The sequence below is a fragment of the Lissotriton helveticus genome, chromosome 5_1 (genome assembly GCF_964261635.1).
Source record: "Lissotriton helveticus chromosome 5_1, aLisHel1.1, whole genome shotgun sequence".
Classification (NCBI taxonomy): Eukaryota; Metazoa; Chordata; class Amphibia; order Caudata; family Salamandridae; genus Lissotriton; species Lissotriton helveticus.
The window spans coordinates 1649915787-1649931716 of record NC_136065.1 but is presented as its reverse complement, the minus strand read 5'-3'; the positions used below and the strand labels follow the sequence as shown (position 1 = coordinate 1649931716).

The 15930-nt window shown below is 41.2% G+C and overlaps 19 non-coding genes across 19 annotated transcripts; 5 read left to right on the top strand and 14 right to left on the bottom strand.

The window, feature by feature from the left end:
- Positions 1 to 984: 984 nt before the first annotated feature.
- On the bottom strand, positions 985 to 1056 carry TRNAT-UGU (transfer RNA threonine (anticodon UGU)). Its single transcript has one exon. It is a non-coding gene; the product is annotated as a tRNA-Thr (tRNA).
- Positions 1057 to 1649: 593 nt separating this feature from the next.
- TRNAS-GCU (transfer RNA serine (anticodon GCU)) lies at positions 1650 to 1731 on the bottom strand. Its single transcript has one exon. It is a non-coding gene; the product is annotated as a tRNA-Ser (tRNA).
- A 292-nt stretch (positions 1732 to 2023) lies between these two features.
- On the top strand, positions 2024 to 2118 carry TRNAI-UAU (transfer RNA isoleucine (anticodon UAU)). Its single transcript has 2 exons — positions 2024 to 2061; positions 2083 to 2118. It is a non-coding gene; the product is annotated as a tRNA-Ile (tRNA).
- A 1168-nt stretch (positions 2119 to 3286) lies between these two features.
- Positions 3287 to 3358, bottom strand: TRNAT-UGU (transfer RNA threonine (anticodon UGU)). Its single transcript has one exon. It is a non-coding gene; the product is annotated as a tRNA-Thr (tRNA).
- A 593-nt stretch (positions 3359 to 3951) lies between these two features.
- Positions 3952 to 4033, bottom strand: TRNAS-GCU (transfer RNA serine (anticodon GCU)). The gene has a single exon. It is a non-coding gene; the product is annotated as a tRNA-Ser (tRNA).
- A 292-nt stretch (positions 4034 to 4325) lies between these two features.
- Positions 4326 to 4420, top strand: TRNAI-UAU (transfer RNA isoleucine (anticodon UAU)). Its single transcript has 2 exons — positions 4326 to 4363; positions 4385 to 4420. It is a non-coding gene; the product is annotated as a tRNA-Ile (tRNA).
- Positions 4421 to 5575: 1155 nt separating this feature from the next.
- TRNAT-UGU (transfer RNA threonine (anticodon UGU)) lies at positions 5576 to 5647 on the bottom strand. The gene has a single exon. It is a non-coding gene; the product is annotated as a tRNA-Thr (tRNA).
- Positions 5648 to 6232: 585 nt separating this feature from the next.
- On the bottom strand, positions 6233 to 6314 carry TRNAS-GCU (transfer RNA serine (anticodon GCU)). The gene has a single exon. It is a non-coding gene; the product is annotated as a tRNA-Ser (tRNA).
- Positions 6315 to 6606: 292 nt separating this feature from the next.
- On the top strand, positions 6607 to 6701 carry TRNAI-UAU (transfer RNA isoleucine (anticodon UAU)). Its single transcript has 2 exons — positions 6607 to 6644; positions 6666 to 6701. It is a non-coding gene; the product is annotated as a tRNA-Ile (tRNA).
- Positions 6702 to 7864: 1163 nt separating this feature from the next.
- TRNAT-GGU (transfer RNA threonine (anticodon GGU)) lies at positions 7865 to 7936 on the bottom strand. Its single transcript has one exon. It is a non-coding gene; the product is annotated as a tRNA-Thr (tRNA).
- A 589-nt stretch (positions 7937 to 8525) lies between these two features.
- Positions 8526 to 8607, bottom strand: TRNAS-GCU (transfer RNA serine (anticodon GCU)). Its single transcript has one exon. It is a non-coding gene; the product is annotated as a tRNA-Ser (tRNA).
- Positions 8608 to 8899: 292 nt separating this feature from the next.
- On the top strand, positions 8900 to 8994 carry TRNAI-UAU (transfer RNA isoleucine (anticodon UAU)). Its single transcript has 2 exons — positions 8900 to 8937; positions 8959 to 8994. It is a non-coding gene; the product is annotated as a tRNA-Ile (tRNA).
- Positions 8995 to 10143: 1149 nt separating this feature from the next.
- TRNAT-UGU (transfer RNA threonine (anticodon UGU)) lies at positions 10144 to 10215 on the bottom strand. The gene has a single exon. It is a non-coding gene; the product is annotated as a tRNA-Thr (tRNA).
- A 589-nt stretch (positions 10216 to 10804) lies between these two features.
- Positions 10805 to 10886, bottom strand: TRNAS-GCU (transfer RNA serine (anticodon GCU)). The gene has a single exon. It is a non-coding gene; the product is annotated as a tRNA-Ser (tRNA).
- Positions 10887 to 11178: 292 nt separating this feature from the next.
- TRNAI-UAU (transfer RNA isoleucine (anticodon UAU)) lies at positions 11179 to 11273 on the top strand. The gene is made up of 2 exons: positions 11179 to 11216; positions 11238 to 11273. It is a non-coding gene; the product is annotated as a tRNA-Ile (tRNA).
- A 1161-nt stretch (positions 11274 to 12434) lies between these two features.
- On the bottom strand, positions 12435 to 12506 carry TRNAT-UGU (transfer RNA threonine (anticodon UGU)). The gene has a single exon. It is a non-coding gene; the product is annotated as a tRNA-Thr (tRNA).
- A 589-nt stretch (positions 12507 to 13095) lies between these two features.
- On the bottom strand, positions 13096 to 13177 carry TRNAS-GCU (transfer RNA serine (anticodon GCU)). Its single transcript has one exon. It is a non-coding gene; the product is annotated as a tRNA-Ser (tRNA).
- A 1556-nt stretch (positions 13178 to 14733) lies between these two features.
- On the bottom strand, positions 14734 to 14805 carry TRNAT-UGU (transfer RNA threonine (anticodon UGU)). The gene has a single exon. It is a non-coding gene; the product is annotated as a tRNA-Thr (tRNA).
- Positions 14806 to 15394: 589 nt separating this feature from the next.
- On the bottom strand, positions 15395 to 15476 carry TRNAR-GCG (transfer RNA arginine (anticodon GCG)). The gene has a single exon. It is a non-coding gene; the product is annotated as a tRNA-Arg (tRNA).
- Between the last annotated feature and the right edge of the window lie 454 nt (positions 15477 to 15930).

Genomic DNA, 15930 nt, shown 5'->3' with positions numbered 1-15930 from the left:
TGCAAACACCACATCAGTGCATTTAAAAATACTTTTGTAGAATAATATATATGATGAAAACATTGTTGTCACGGGATAACCATATACTGAGGAGCTGCAAACAGTGCTGTATCAGCTACTTACAATACAATTTAACTGAAAGACATATCAAAGGAAGAGCGTCATCATATTAATGTTTCTAGTCAACATAAGAGTTGCACCATAGCAGCTTATGGTGCTTTCTGCTCAGAGTGTGCCTCCAATACCACATTGATTTTTTAATTCTTTGCAGTTTAAAAAACACAATTCATGCTCAAAGTTAACTTTTTAAACCATTCAACCTATTACATTTATTTCTCTAACTTGTGAATGTGGTCCATGTTCTCTTTTCCTCATCCCCATCACGATACTCCTTTTCCCGAAATCAGGTTCACTTCTTTATCCAGCCGACCCTTCCAAGGTCACCAAATCTATAAAGGGATTCTGCTTTTTCTCACATTCTCTCTATGTACAAGATACCTTGTATCATTTGAATGGACAGCAGGAGAGTCGGATATTTATGGTTAGTGGGGGTGGGGTTTTGAAGATTAACCTCTTTTGACTAAGAGCCGGGGCATCTGGGAGGAAAAGTATTTTAAGGGGGATGAAGTTCACATCTCCTTGGTGAAATTTCTAGATCCTTATTTCATCCTTTCTGTGGATGCAGACTCTGTCGGAACAGAGGTCATAGTCCTCGCTCTGACTTTCAAAGGAACTTCAAATATGCTTGGCTTATTTGGCTTTGCCCGGCAGGGCTTGCCCGGCGGGGTGAGAATGGCGTTTGTCAGGCGTTCGTCAGGCGATCGAAAGGGGTGAGGCAATAGTTTATGGTTCAATGGTTTTCATGAAGTCTTCTTGATATGATGAAAGCAGGAAAGGGAAGCTTGTCAATAAGCAAACTTAAGACAAGGTGTGACTCTTAGAAAGAATGACTTGGAAACAACATACAGAAACTCACATATAAAAAGGCCCTGATGAGGCTTGAACTCATGACCCCTGGTTTACAAAACCAGTGCTCTGCCACTGAGTTACAAGGCCTGCCTGCCTGCCTGCAGTATGTAAATCGCTTCATGTATTCTTACTGCGGTATGAAGATATCTATGATTTTGAGACTCTGTATGGAAATGCAGTTGCATTTGAATGTCTACATGCGTGCACAAATTGAAGAGCATGCTTAAGACACTTTTCTTGGAAGTAGGAAAAACTCCATTTTGATTTGAGAACATAAGAGTATTCACATTTATGACCATACTGATAGCTCTAGGTAGTATGTCCGCAATCAGTGACAGATAGAGAACTCACTTATTAGAAGTGATCTGTCTCTGTGGGGCAGACATATGTCAACAGTCATACACTTGAGATGGCTGAAACTTTAGGAGTAAGAGCTGCTTTCTTATCAGTCTATCTATCCAAACTGGTTAGAAGGCCAGGAGTGAGGGAAAGGCAATCCTCTGGACACTTCATGAAAGATCTAATTTCAATTAAGCACAAAACACTTCCCTTAATTTGACATAATTGCCAAAATGGAATAGTCAGTTGGGCCCTTCTAGTGGATTATGGCTGTGTCTTGAAAGAGAGTGTAATTGTACTACGAGACATGCCCACCTTCAAAAGAGTGGCTGATGGCGTTCCGACGAAGGTGGGATTCGAACCAACACATGCAGAGCACAATGGATTAGCAGTCCATCAACTTAACCACTCGGCCACCTCGTCTGCCTTAGGTGACTATGTTTCATTTTTTAGGAAATTCTTACTATGTGCTAATTACAAATAATCATAAGTTTCTCCTAGACTGTGTCAGAACTGGCAAATGTATGTGGTGTTCAATAGACAGAGCGCATGATATAGCAGAATTATCAAATCTGTTCCATTAGGACTGTAGTTTTTAATAGTCATGATAACATGCTAGCATGTGAGTCGATATTGCACAGTGAATAAGGGAGCAGTGCCAGTATCTACTTGGTCAGCTCTAGATGGCTCAACTGGGGAGATATGAGAACAGTGAGTTCCAGTGGCGCAATCGGTTAGCGCGCGTTACTTATACAGCAGTACTTGCATTGAGGCATGCCGAGGTTGTGAGTTCGAACCTCACCTGGAGCAGCTTACTGGTTTTTCATAAACCATTTCACTAAAAGTAAAGATTAAACTCAGGGTAAAGACGGCACTTGCTAGAGAGTCTTTACTTCTTTTCAGGATCTGCGTGTCCGACTCTTCCAGGTGCAAATATCACAATCCTATTCGATGCTCCTTATAAACATTCCACGATGTGCCGTCTTGCATAGCATGCAAACACCACATCAGTGCATTTAAAAATACTTTTGTAGAATAATATATATGATGAAAACATTGTTGTCACGGGATAACCATATACTGAGGAGCTGCAAACAGTGCTGTATCAGCTACTTACAATACAATTTAACTGAAAGACATATCAAAGGAAGAGCGTCATCATATTAATGTTTCTAGTCAACATAAGAGTTGCACCATAGCAGCTTATGGTGCTTTCTGCTCAGAGTGTGCCTCCAATACCACATTGATTTTTTAATTCTTTGCAGTTTAAAAAACACAATTCATGCTCAAAGTTAACTTTTTAAACCATTCAACCTATTACATTTATTTCTCTAACTTGTGAATGTGGTCCATGTTCTCTTTTCCTCAACCCCATCACGATACTCCTTTTCCTGAAATCAGGTTCACTTCTTTATCCAGCCGACCCTTCCAAGGTCACCAAATCTATGAAGGGATTCTGCTTTTTCTCACATTCTCTCTATGTACAAGATACCTTGTATCATTTGAATGGACAGCAGGAGAGTCGGATATTTATGGTTAGTGGGGGTGGGGTTTTGAAGATTAACCTCTTTTGACTAAGAGCCGGGGCATCTGGGAGGAAAAGTATTTTAAGGGGGATGAAGTTCACATCTCCTTGGTGAAATTTCTAGATCCTTATTTCATCCTTTCTGTGGATGCAGACTCAGTCGGAACAGAGGTTATAGTCCTCGCTCTGACTTTCAAAGGAACTTCAAATATGCTTGGCTTATTTGGCTTTGCCCGGCAGGGCTTGCCCGGCGGGGTGAGAATGGCGTTTGTCAGGCGTTCGTCAGGCGATCGAAAGGGGTGAGGCAATAGTTTATGGTTCAATGGTTTTCATGAAGTCTTCTTGATATGATGAAAGCAGGAATGGGAAGCTTGTCAATAAGCAAACTTAAGACAAGGTGTGACTCTTAGAAAGAATGACTTGGAAACAACATACAGAAACTCACATATAAAAAGGCCCTGATGAGGCTTGAACTCATGACCCCTGGTTTACAAAACCAGTGCTCTGCCACTGAGTTACAAGGCCTGCCTGCCTGCCTGCAGTATGTAAATCGCTTCATGTATTCTTACTGCGGTATGAAGATATCTATGATTTTGAGACTCTGTATGGAAATGCAGTTGCATTTGAATGTCTACATGCGTGCACAAATTGAAGAGCATGCTTAAGACACTTTTCTTGGAAGTAGGAAAAACTCCATTTTGATTTGAGAACATAAGAGTATTCACATTTATGACCATACTGATAGCTCTAGGTAGTATGTCCGCAATCAGTGACAGATAGAGAACTCACTTATTAGAAGTGATCTGTCTCTGTGGGGCAGACATATGTCAACAGTCATACACTTGAGATGGCTGAAACTTTAGGAGTAAGAGCTGCTTTCTTATCAGTCTATCTATCCAAACTGGTTAGAAGGCCAGGAGTGAGGGAAAGGCAATCCTCTGGACACTTCATGAAAGATCTAATTTCAATTAAGCACAAAACACTTCCCTTAATTTGACATAATTGCCAAAATGGAATAGTCAGTTGGGCCCTTCTAGTGGATTATGGCTGTGTCTTGAAAGAGAGTGTAATTGTACTACGAGACATGCCCACCTTCAAAAGAGTGTCTGATGGCGTTCCGACGAAGGTGGGATTCGAACCCACACATGCAGAGCACAATGGATTAGCAGTCCATCGACTTAACCACTCGGCCACCTCGTCTGCCTTAGGTGACTATGTTTCATTTTTTAGGAAATTCTTACTATGTGCTAATTACAAATAATCATAAGTTTCTCCTAGACTGTGTCAGAACTGGCAAATGTATGTGGTGTTCAATAGACAGAGCACATGATATAGCAGAATTATCAAATCTGTTCCATTAGGACTGTAGTTTTTAATAGTCATGATAACATGCTAGCATGTGAGTCGATCTTGCACAGTGAATAAGGGAGCAGTGCCAGTATCTACTTGGTCAGCTCTAGATGGCTCAACTGGGGAGATATGAGAACAGTGAGCTCCAGTGGCGCAATCGGTTAGCGCGCGGTACTTATACAGCAGTACTTGCATTGAGGCATGCCTAGGTTGTGAGTTCGAGCCTCACCTGGAGCAGCTTACTGGTTTTTCATAAACCATTTCACTAAAAGTAAAGATTAAACTCAGGGTAAAGACGGCCCTTGCTAGAGAGTCTTTACTTCTTTTCAGGATCTGCGTGTCCGACTCTTCCAGGTGCAAATATCACAATCCTATTCGATGCTCCTTATAAACATTCCATGATGTGCCGTCTTGCATAGCATGCAAACACCACATCAGTGCATTTAAAAATACTTTTGTAGAATAATAAATATGATGAAAACATTGTTGTCACGGGATAACCATATACTGAGGAGCTGCAAACAGTGCTGTATCAGCTACTTACAATAAAATTTAACTGAAAGACATATCAAAGGAAGAGCGTCATCATATTAATGTTTCTAGTCAACATAAGAGTTGCACCATAGCAGCTTATGGTGCTTTCTGCTCAGATTGTGCCTCCAATCCCACATTGATTTTTTAATTCTTTGCAGTTTAAAAAACACAATTCATGCTCAAAGTTAACTTTTTAAAACCATTCAACCTATTACATTTATTTCTCTAACTTGTGAATGTGGTCCATGTTCTCTTTTCCTCATCCCCATCACGATACTCCTTTTCCCGAAATCAGGTTCACTTCTTTATCCAGCCGACCTTTCCAAGGTCACCAAATCTATGAAGCGATTCTGCTTTTTCTCACATTCTCTCTATGTACAAGATACCTTGTATCATTTGAATGGACAGCAGGAGAGTCGGATATTTATGGTTAGTGGGGGTGGGGTTTTGAAGATTAACCTCATTTGACTAAGAGCCGGGGCATCTGGGAGGAAAAGTATTTTAAGGGGGATGAAGTTCACATCTCCTTGGTGAAATTTCTAGATCCTTATTTCATCCTTTCTGTGGATGCAGACTCAGTCGGAACAGAGGTCATAGTCCTCGCTCTGACTTTGAAAGGAACTTCAAATATGCTTGGCTTATTTGGCTTTGCCCGGCGGGGTGAGAATGGCGTTTGTCAGGCGTTCGTCAGGCGATCGAAAGGGGTGAGGCAATAGTTTATGGTTCAATGGTTTTCATGAAGTCTTCTTAATATGATGAAAGCAGGAAAGGGAAGCTTGTCAATAAGCAAACTTAAGACAAGGTGTGACTCCTAGAAAGAATGACTTGGAAACAACATACAGAAACTCACATATAAAAAGGCCCTGATGAGGCTTGAACTCATGACCCCTGGTTTACAAGACCAGTGCTCTGCCACTGAGCTAAAAGGCCTGCCTGCAGTATGTAAATCGCTTCATGTATTCTTACTGCGGTATGAAGATATCTATGATTTTGAGACTCTGTATGGAAATGCAGTTGCATTTGAATGTCTACATGCGTGCACAAATTGAAGAGCATGCTTACGACACTTTTCTTGGAAGTAGGAAAAACTCCATTTTGATTTGAGAACATAAGAGTATTCACATTTATGACCATACTGATAGCTCTAGTTAGTATGTCCGCAATCAGTGACAGATAGAGAACTCACTTATTAGAAGTGATCTGTCTCTGTGGGGCAGACATATGTCAACAGTCATACACTTGAGATGGCTGAAACTTTAGGAGTAAGAGCTGCTTTCTTATCAGTCTATCTATCCAAACTGGTTAGAAGACCAGGAGTGAGGGAAAGGCAATCCTCTGGACACTTCATGAAAGATCTAATTTCAATTAAGCACAAAACACTTCCCTTAATTTGACATAATTGCCAAAATGGAATAGTCAGTTGGGCCCTTCTAGTGGATTATGGCTGTGTCTTGAAAGAGAGTGTAATTGTACTACGAGACATGCCCACCTTCAAAAGAGTGTGTGATGGCGTTCCGACGAAGGTGGGATTCGAACCCACGCGTGCAGAGCACAATGGATTAGCAGTCCATCGCCTTAACCACTCGGCCACCTCGTCTGCCTTAGGTGACTATGTTTCATTTTTTAGGAAATTCTTACTATGTGCTAATTACAAATAATCATAAGTTTCTCCTAGACTGTGTCAGAACTGGCAAATGTATGTGGTGTTCAATAGACAGAGCACATGATATAGCAGAATTATCAAATCTGTTCCATTAGGACTGTAGTTTTTAATAGTCATGATAACATGCTAGCATGTGAGTCGATCTTGCACAGTGAATAAGGGAGCAGTGCCAGTATCTACTTGGTCAGCCCTAGATGGCTCAACTGGGGAGATATGAGAACAGTGAGCTCCAGTGGCGCAATCGGTTAGCGCGTGGTATTTATACAGCAGTACTTGCATTGAGGCATGCCGAGGTTGTGAGTTCGAGCCTCACCTGGAGCAGCTTACTGGTTTTTCATAAACCATTTCACTAAAGGTAAAGATTAAACTCAGGGTAAAGACGGCCCTTGCTAGAGAGTCTTTACTTCTTTTCAGGATCTGCGTGTCCGACTCTTCCAGGTGCAAATATCACAATCCTATTCGATGCTCCTTATAAACATTCCATGATGTGCCGTCTTGCATAGCATGCAAACACCACATCAGTGCATTTAAAAATACTTTTGTAGAATAATAAATATGATGAAAACATTGTTGTCACGGGATAACCATATACTGAGGAGCTGCAAACAGTGCTGTATCAGCTACTTACAATACAATTTAACTGAAAGACATATCAAAGGAAGAGCGTCATCATATTAATGTTTCTAGTCAACATAAGAGTTGCACCATAGCAGCTTATGGTGCTTTCTGCTCAGATTGTGCCTCCAATCCCACATTGATTTTGTAATTCTTTGCAGTTTAAAAAACACAATTCATGCTCAAAGTTAACTTTTTAAAACCATTCAACCTATTACATTTATTTCTCTAACTTGTGAATGTGGTCCATGTTCTCTTTTCCTCATCCCCATCACGATACTCCTTTTCCCGAAATCAGGTTCACTTCTTTATCCAGCCCACCCATCCAAGGTCACCATATCTATGAAGCGATTCTGCTTTTTCTCACATTCTCTCTATGTACAAGATACCTTGTATCATTTGAATGGACAGCAGGAGAGTCGGATATTTATGGTTAGTGGGGGTGGGGTTTCGAAGATTAACCTCATTTGACTAAGAGCCGGGGCATCTGGGAGGAAAAGTATTTTAAGGGGGATGAAGTTCACATCTCCATGGTGAAATTTCTAGATCCTTATTTCATCCTTTCTGTGGATGCAGACTCAGTCGGAACAGAGGTCATAGTCCTCGCTCTGACTTTCAAAGGAACTTCAAATATGCTTGGCTTATTTGGCTTTGCCCGGCAGGGCTTGCCCGGCGGGGTGAGAATGGCGTTTGTCAGGCGTTCGTATCGAAAGGGGTGAGGCAATAGTTTATGGTTCAATGGTTTTCATGAAGTCTTCTTGATATGATGAAAGCAGGAAAGGGATGCTTGTCAATAAGCAAACTTAAGACAATGTGTGACTCCTAGAAAGAATGACTTGGAAACAACATACAGAAACTCACATATAAAAAGGCCCTGAAGAGGCTTGAACTCATGACCCCTGGTTTACCAGACCAGTGCTCTGCCACTGAGCTACAATGCCAGCCTGCCTGCAGAATGTAAATCCCTTAATGTATTCTTACTGCGGTAAGAAGATATCTATGATTTGGAGACTCTGTATGGAAATGCAGTTGCATTTGAATGTCTACATGCGTGCACAAATTGAAGAGCATGCTTAAGACACTTTTCTTGGAAGTAGGAAAAACTCCATTTTGATTTGAGAACATAAGAGTATTCACATTTATGACCATACTGATAGCTCTAGTTAGTATGTCTGCAATCAGTGACAGATAGAGAACTCACTTATTAGAAGTGATCTGTCTCTGTGGGGCAGACATATGTCAACAGTCATACACTTGAGATGGCTGAAACTTTAGGAGTAAGAGCTGCTTTCTTATCAGTCTATCTATCCAAACTGGTTAGAAAGCCAGGAGTGAGGGAAAGGCAATCCTCTGGACACTTCATGAAAGATCTAATTTCAATTAAGCACAAAACACTTCCCTTAATTTGACATAATAGCCAAAAAGGAATAGTCAGTTGGGCCCTTCTAGTGGATTATGGCTGTGTCTTGAAAGAGAGTGTAATTGTACTACGAGACATGCCCACCTTCAAAAGAGTGTCTGATGGCGTTCCGACGAAGGTGGGATTCGAACCCACACGTGCAGAGCACAATGGATTAGCAGTCCATCGCCTTAACCACTCGGCCACCTCGTCTGCCTTAGGTGACTATGTTTAATTTTTTAGGAAATTCTTACTATTTGCTAATTACAAATAATCAAAAGTTTCTCCTAGACTGTGTCAGAACTGGCAAATGTATTTGGTGTTCAATAGACAGAGCACATGATATAGCAGAATTATCAAATCTGTTCCATTAGGACTGTAGTTTTTAATAGTCATGATAACATGCTAGCATGTGAGTCGATCTTGCACAGTGACTAAGGGAGCAGTGCCAGTATCTACTTGGTCAGCTCTAGATGACTCAACTGGGGAGACATGAGAGCAGTGAGCTCCAGTGGCGCAATCGGTTAGCGCGCGGTACTTATACAACAGTACTTGCATTGAGGCATGCCGAGGTTGTGAGTTCGAGCCTCACCTGGAGCAGCTTACTGGTTTTTCATAAACCATTTCACTAAAAGTAAAGATTAAACTCAGGGTAAAGAGAGAGTCTTTACTTCTTTTCAGGATCTGCGTGTCCGACTCTTCTAGGTGCAAATATCACAATCCTATTCGATGCTCCTTATAAACATTCCATGATGTGCCGTCTTGCATAGCATGCAAACACCACATCGGTGCATTTAAAAATACATTTGTAGAATAATAAATATGATGAAAACATTGTTGTCACGGGATAACCATATACTGAGGAGCTGCAAACAGTGCTGTATCAGCTACTTACAATACAATTTAACTGAAAGACATATCAAAAGAAGAGTGTCATCATATTAATGTTTCTATTCAACATAGGAGTTGCACCATAGCAGCTTATGGTGCTTTCTGCTCAGATTGTGCCTTCAATCCCTCATTGATTTTTTAATTCTTTGCAGTTTAAAAAACACAATTCATGCTCAAAGATAACTTTTTAAAACCATTCAACCTATTACATTTATTTCTCTAACTTGTGAATGTGGTCCATGTTCTCTTTTCCTCATCCCCATCACGATACTCCTTTTCCTGAAATCATGTTCACTTCTTTATCCAGCCCACCCATCCAAGGTCACCAAATCTATGAAGCGATTCTGCTTTTTCTCACATTCTCTCTATGTACAAGATACCTTGTATCATTTGAATGGACAGCAGGAGAGTTGGATATTTATGGTTAGTGGGGGTGGGGTTTTGAAGATTAACCTCATTTGACTAAGAGCCGGGGCATCTGGGAGGAAAAGTATTTTAAGGGGGATGAAGTTCACATCTCCTTGGTGAAATTTCTAGATCCTTATTTCATCCTTTCTGTGGATGCAGACTCAGTCGGAACAGAGGTCATAGTCCTCGCTCTGACTTTCAAAGGAACTTCAAATATGCATGGTTTATTTGGCTTTGCCCGGCAGGGCTTGCCCGGTGGGGTGAGAATGGCGTTTGTCAGGCGTTTGTCAGGCGATCGAAAGGGGTGAGGCAATAGTTTATGGTTTTCATGAAGTCTTCTTGATACGATGAAAGCAGGAAAGGGAAGCTTGTCAATAAGCAGACTTAAGACAATGTGTGACTCCTAGAAAGAATGACTTGGAAACAACATACAGAAACTCACATATAAAAAGGTCCTGATGAGGCTTGAACTTATGACCCCTGGTTTACAAGACCAGTGCTCTGCCACTGAGCTACAAGGCCAGCCTGCCTGCAGTATGTAAATCGCTTCATGTATTCTTACTGCGGTATGAAGATATCTATGATTTTGAGACTCTGTATGGAAATGCAGTTGCATTTGAATGTCTACATGCGTGCACAAATTGAAGAGCATGCTTAAGACACTTTTCTTGGAAGTAGGAAAAACTCCATTTTGATTTGAGAACATAAGAGTATTCACATTTATGACCATACTGATAGCTCTAGTTAGTATGTCCGCAATCAGTGACAGATAGAGAACTCACTTATTAGAAGTGATCTGTCTCTGTGGGGCAGACATATGTCAACAGTCATACACTTGAGATGGCTTAAACTTTAGGAGTAAGAGCTGCTTTCTTATCAGTCTATCTATCCAAACTGGTTAGAAGGCCAGGAGTGAGGGAAAGGCAATCCTCGGGACACTTCATGAAAGATCTAATTTCAATTAAGCACAAAACACTTCCCTTAATTTGACATAATTGCCAAAATGGAATAGTCAGTTGGGCCCTTCTAGTGGATTATGGCTGTGTCTTGAAAGAGAGTGTAATTGTACTACGAGACATGCCCACCTTCAAAAGAGTGTCTGATGGCGTTCCGAAGAAGGTGGGATTCGAACCCACACGTGCAGAGCACAATGGATTAGCAGTCCATCGCCTTAACCACTCGGCCACCTCGTCTGCCTTTGGTGACTATGTTTCATTTTATGGGAAATTCTTACTATGTGCTAATTACAAATAATCATACGTTTCTCCTAGACTGTGTCAGAACTGGCAAATGTATGTGGTGTTCAATAGACAGAGCACATGATATAGCAGAATTATCAAATCTGTTCCATTAGGACTGTAGTTTTTAATAGTCATGATAACATGCTAGCATGTGAGTCGATCTTGCACAGTGAATAAGGGAGCAGTGCCAGTATCTACTTGGTCAGCTCTAGATGGCTCAACTGGGGAGATATGAGAACAGTGAGCTCCAGTGGCGCAATCGGTTAGCGCGCGGTACTTATACAGCAGTACTTGCATTGAGGCATGCCGAGGTTGTGAGTTTGAGCCTCACCTGGAGCAGCTTACTGATTTTTCATAAACCATTTCACTAAAAGTAAAGATTAAACTCAGGTTAAAGACGGCCCTTGCTAGAGAGTCTTTACTTCTTTTCAAGATCTGCGTGTCCGACTCTTCCAGGTGCAAATATCACAATCCTATTCGATGCTCCTTATAAACATTCCATGATGTGCCGTCTTGCATAGCATGCAAACACCACATCAGTGCATTTAAAAATACAATTGTAGAATAATAAATATGATGAAAACATTGTTGTCACGGGATAACCATATACTGAGGAGCTGCAATCAGTGCTGTATCAGCTACTTACAATACAATTTAACTGAAAGACATATCAAAAGAAGAGCGTCATCATATTAATGTTTCTATTCAACATAAGAGTTGCACCATAGCAGCTTATGGTGCTTTCTGCTCAGATTGTGCCTCCAATCCCACATTGATTTTTTAATTCTTTGCAGTTTAAAAAACACAATTCATGCTCAAAGTTAACTTTTTAAAACCATTCAACCTATTACATTTATTTCTCTAACTTGTGAATGTTGTCCATGTTCTCTTTTCCTCATCCCCATCACGATACTCCTTTTCCTGAAATCAGGTTCACTTCTTTATCCAGCCCACCCATCCAAGGTCACCAAATCTATGAAACGATTGTGCTTTTTCTCACATTCTCTCTATGTACAAGATACCTTGTATCATTTGAATGGACAGCAGGAGAGTTGGATATTTATGGTTAGTGGGGGTGGGGTTTTGAAGATTAACCTCATTTGACTAAGAGCCGGGGCATCTGGGAGGAAAAGTATTTTAAGGGGGATGAAGTTCACATCTCCTTGGTGAAATTTCTAGATCCTTATTTCATCCTTTCTGTGGATGCAGACTCAGTCGGAACAGAGGTCATAGTCCTCGCTCTGACTTTCAAAGGAACTTCAAATATGCATGGTTTATTTAGCTTTGCCCGGCAGGGCTTGCCCGGCGGGGTGAGAATGGCGTTTGTCAGGCGTTTGTCAGGCGATCGGAAGGGGTGAGGCAATAGTTTATGGTTTTCATGAAGTCTTCTTGATACGATGAAAGCAGGAAAGGGAAGCTTGTCAATAAGCAGACTTAAGACAATGTGTGACTCCTAGAAAGAATGACTTGGAAACAACATACAGAAACCCACATATAAAAAGGCCCTGATGAGGCTTGAACTCATGACCCCTGGTTTACAAGACCAGTGCTCTGCCACTGAGCTACAAGGCCAACCTGCCTGCAGTATGTAAATCGCTTCATGTATTCTTACTGCGGTATGAAGATATCTATGATTTTGAGACTCTGTATGGAAATGCAGTTGCATTTGAATGTCTACATGCGTGCACAAATTGAAGAGCATGCTTAAGACACTTTTCTTGGAAGTAGGAAAAACTCCATTTTGATTTGAGAACATAAGAGTATTCACATTTATGACCATACTGATAGCTCTAGTTAGTATGTCCGCAATCAGTGACAGATAGAGAACTCACTTATTAGAAGTGATCTGTCTCTGTGGGGCAGACATATGTCAACAGTCATACACTTGAGATGGCTGAAACTTTAGGAGTAAGAGCTGCTTTCTTATCAGTCTATCTATCCAAACTGGTTAGAAGGCCAGGAGTGAGGTAAAGGCAATCCTCTGGACACTTCATGAAAGATCTAATTTCAATTAAGCACAAAACACTTCCCTTAATTTGACATAATTGCCAAAATGGAATAGTCAGTTGGGCCCTTCTAGTGGATTATGGCTGTGTCTTGAAAGAGAGTGTAATTGTACTACGAGACATGCCCACCTTCAAAAGAGTGTCTGATGGCGTTCCGACAAAGGTGGGATTCGAACCCACACGTGCAGAGCACAATGGATTAGCAGTCCATCGCCTTAACCACTCGGCCACCTCGTCTGCCTTAGGTGACTATGTTTCATTTTTTAGGAAATTCTTACTATGTGCTAATTACAAATAATCATAAGTTTCTCCTAGACTGTGTCAGAACTGGCAAATGTATGTGGTGTTCAATAGACAGAGCACATGATATAGCAGAATTATCAAATCTGTTCCATTAGGACTGTAGTTTTTAATAGTCATGATAACATGCTAGCATGTGAGTCGATCTTGCACAGTGAATAAGGGAGCAGTGCCAGTATCTACTTGGTCAGCTCTAGATGGCTCAACTGGGGAGTTATGAGAGCAGTGAGCTCCAGTGGCGCAATCGGTTAGAGCGCAATACTTATACAGCAGTACTTGCATTGAGGCATGCCGAGGTTGTGAGTTCGAGCCTCACCTGGAGCAGCTTACTGGTTTTTCATAAGCCATTTCACTAAAAGTAAAGATTAAACTCAGGGTAAAGACGGCCCTTGCTAGAGAGTCTTTACTTCTTTTCAGGATCTGCGTGTCCGACTCTTCCAGGTGCAAATATCACAATCCTATTCGATGCTCCTTATAAACATTCCATGATGTGCCGTCTTGCATAGCATGCAAACACCACATCAGTGCATTTATAAATACATTTGTAGAATAATAAATATGATGAAAACATTGTTGTCACGGGATAACCATATACTGAGGAGCTGCAAACAGTGCTGTATCAGCTACTTACAACACAATTTAACTGAAAGACATATCAAAAGAAGAGCGTCATCATATTAATGTTTCTAGTCATCATAAGAGTTGCACCATAGCAGCTTATGGTGCTTTCTGCTCAGATTGTGCCTCCAATCCCACATTGATTTTTTAATTCTTTGCAGTTTAAAAAACACAATTCGTGCTCAAAGTTAACTTTTTAAAACCATTCAACCTATTACATTTATTTCTCTAACTTGTGAATGTGGTCCATGTTCTCTTTTCCTCATCCCCATCACGATACTCCTTTTCCCGAAATCAGGTTCACTTCTTTATCCAGCCCACCCATCCAAGGTCACCAAATCTATGAAGCGATTCTGCTTTTTCTCACATTCTCTCTATGTACAAGATACCTTGTATCATTTGAATGGACAGCAGGAGAGTCGGATATTTATGGTTAGTGGGGGTGGGGTTTTGAAGATTAACCTCATTTGACTAAGAGCCGGGGCATCTGGGAGGAAAAGTATTTTAAGGGGGATGAAGTTCACATCTCCTTGGTGAAATTTCTAGATCCTTATTTCATCCTTTCTGTGGATGCAGACTCAGTCGGAACAGAGGTCATTGTCCTCGCTCTGACTTTCAAAGGAACTTAAAATATGCATGGCTTATTTGGCTTTGCCCGGCAGGGCTTGCCCGTCGGGGTGAGAATGGCGTTTGTCAGGCGTTCGTCAGGCGATCGGAAGGGGTGAGGCAATAGTTTATGGTTCAATGGTTTTCATGAAGTCTTCTTGATACGATGAAAGCAGGAAAGGGAAGCTTGTCAATAAGCAAACTTAAGACAATGTGTGACTCCTAGAAAGAATGACTTGGAAACAACATACAGAAACTCACATATAAAAAGGCCCTGATGAGGATTGAACTCATGTCCCCTGGTTTACAAGACCAGTGCTCTGCCACTGAGCTACAAGGCCAGCCTGCCTGCAGTATGTAAATCGCTTCATGTATTCTTACTGCGGTATGAAGATATCTATGATTTTGAGACTCTGTATGGAAATGCAGTTGCATTTGAATGTCTACATGCGTGCACAAATTGAAGAGCATGCTTAAGACACTTTTCTTGGAAGTAGGAAAAACTCCCTTTTGATTTGAGAACATAAGAGTATTCACATTTATGACCATACTGATAGCTCTAGTTAGTATGTCCGCAATCAGTGACAGATAGAGAACTCACTTATTAGAAGTGATCTGTCTCTGTGGGGCAGACATATGACAACAGTCATACACTTGAGATGGCTGAAACTTTAGGAGTAAGAGCTGCTTTCTTATCAGTCTATCTATCCAAACTGGTTAGAAGGCCAGGAGTGAGGGAAAGGCAATCCTCTGGACACTTCATGAAAGATCTAATTTCAATTAAGCACAAAACACTTCCCTTAATTTGACATAATTGCCAAAATGGAATCGTCAGTTGGGCCCTTCTAGTGGATTATGGCTGTGTCTTGAAGGAGAGTGTAATTGTACTACGAGACATGCCCACCTTCAAAAGAGTGTCTGATGGCGTTCCGACAAAGGTGGGATTCGAACAAACCGGTGCAGAGCACAATGGATTCGCAGTCCATCGCCTTAACCACTCGGCCACCTCGTCTGCCTTAGGTGACTATGTTTCATTTTTTAGGAAATTCTTACTATGTGCTAATTACAAATAATCATAAGTTTCTCCTAGACTGTGTCAGAACTGGCAAATGTATGTGGTGTTCAATAGACAGAGCACATGATATAGCAGAATTATCAGATATGTTCCATTAGGACTGTAGTTTTTAATAGTCATGATAACATGCTAGCATGTGAGTCGATCTTGCACAGTGAATAAGGGAGCAGTGCCAGTATCTACTTGGTCAGATCTAGATGGCTCAACTGGGGAGATAAGAGAACAGTGAGCTCCAGTGGCGCAATCGGTTAGCGCGCGGTACTTATACAGCAGTACTTGCATTGAGGCATGCCAAGGTTTGGAGTTCGAGCCTCACCTGGAGCAGCTTACTGGTATTTCATAAACCATTTCACTAAAAGTAAAGATTAATCTCAGGGTAAAGACGGCCTTT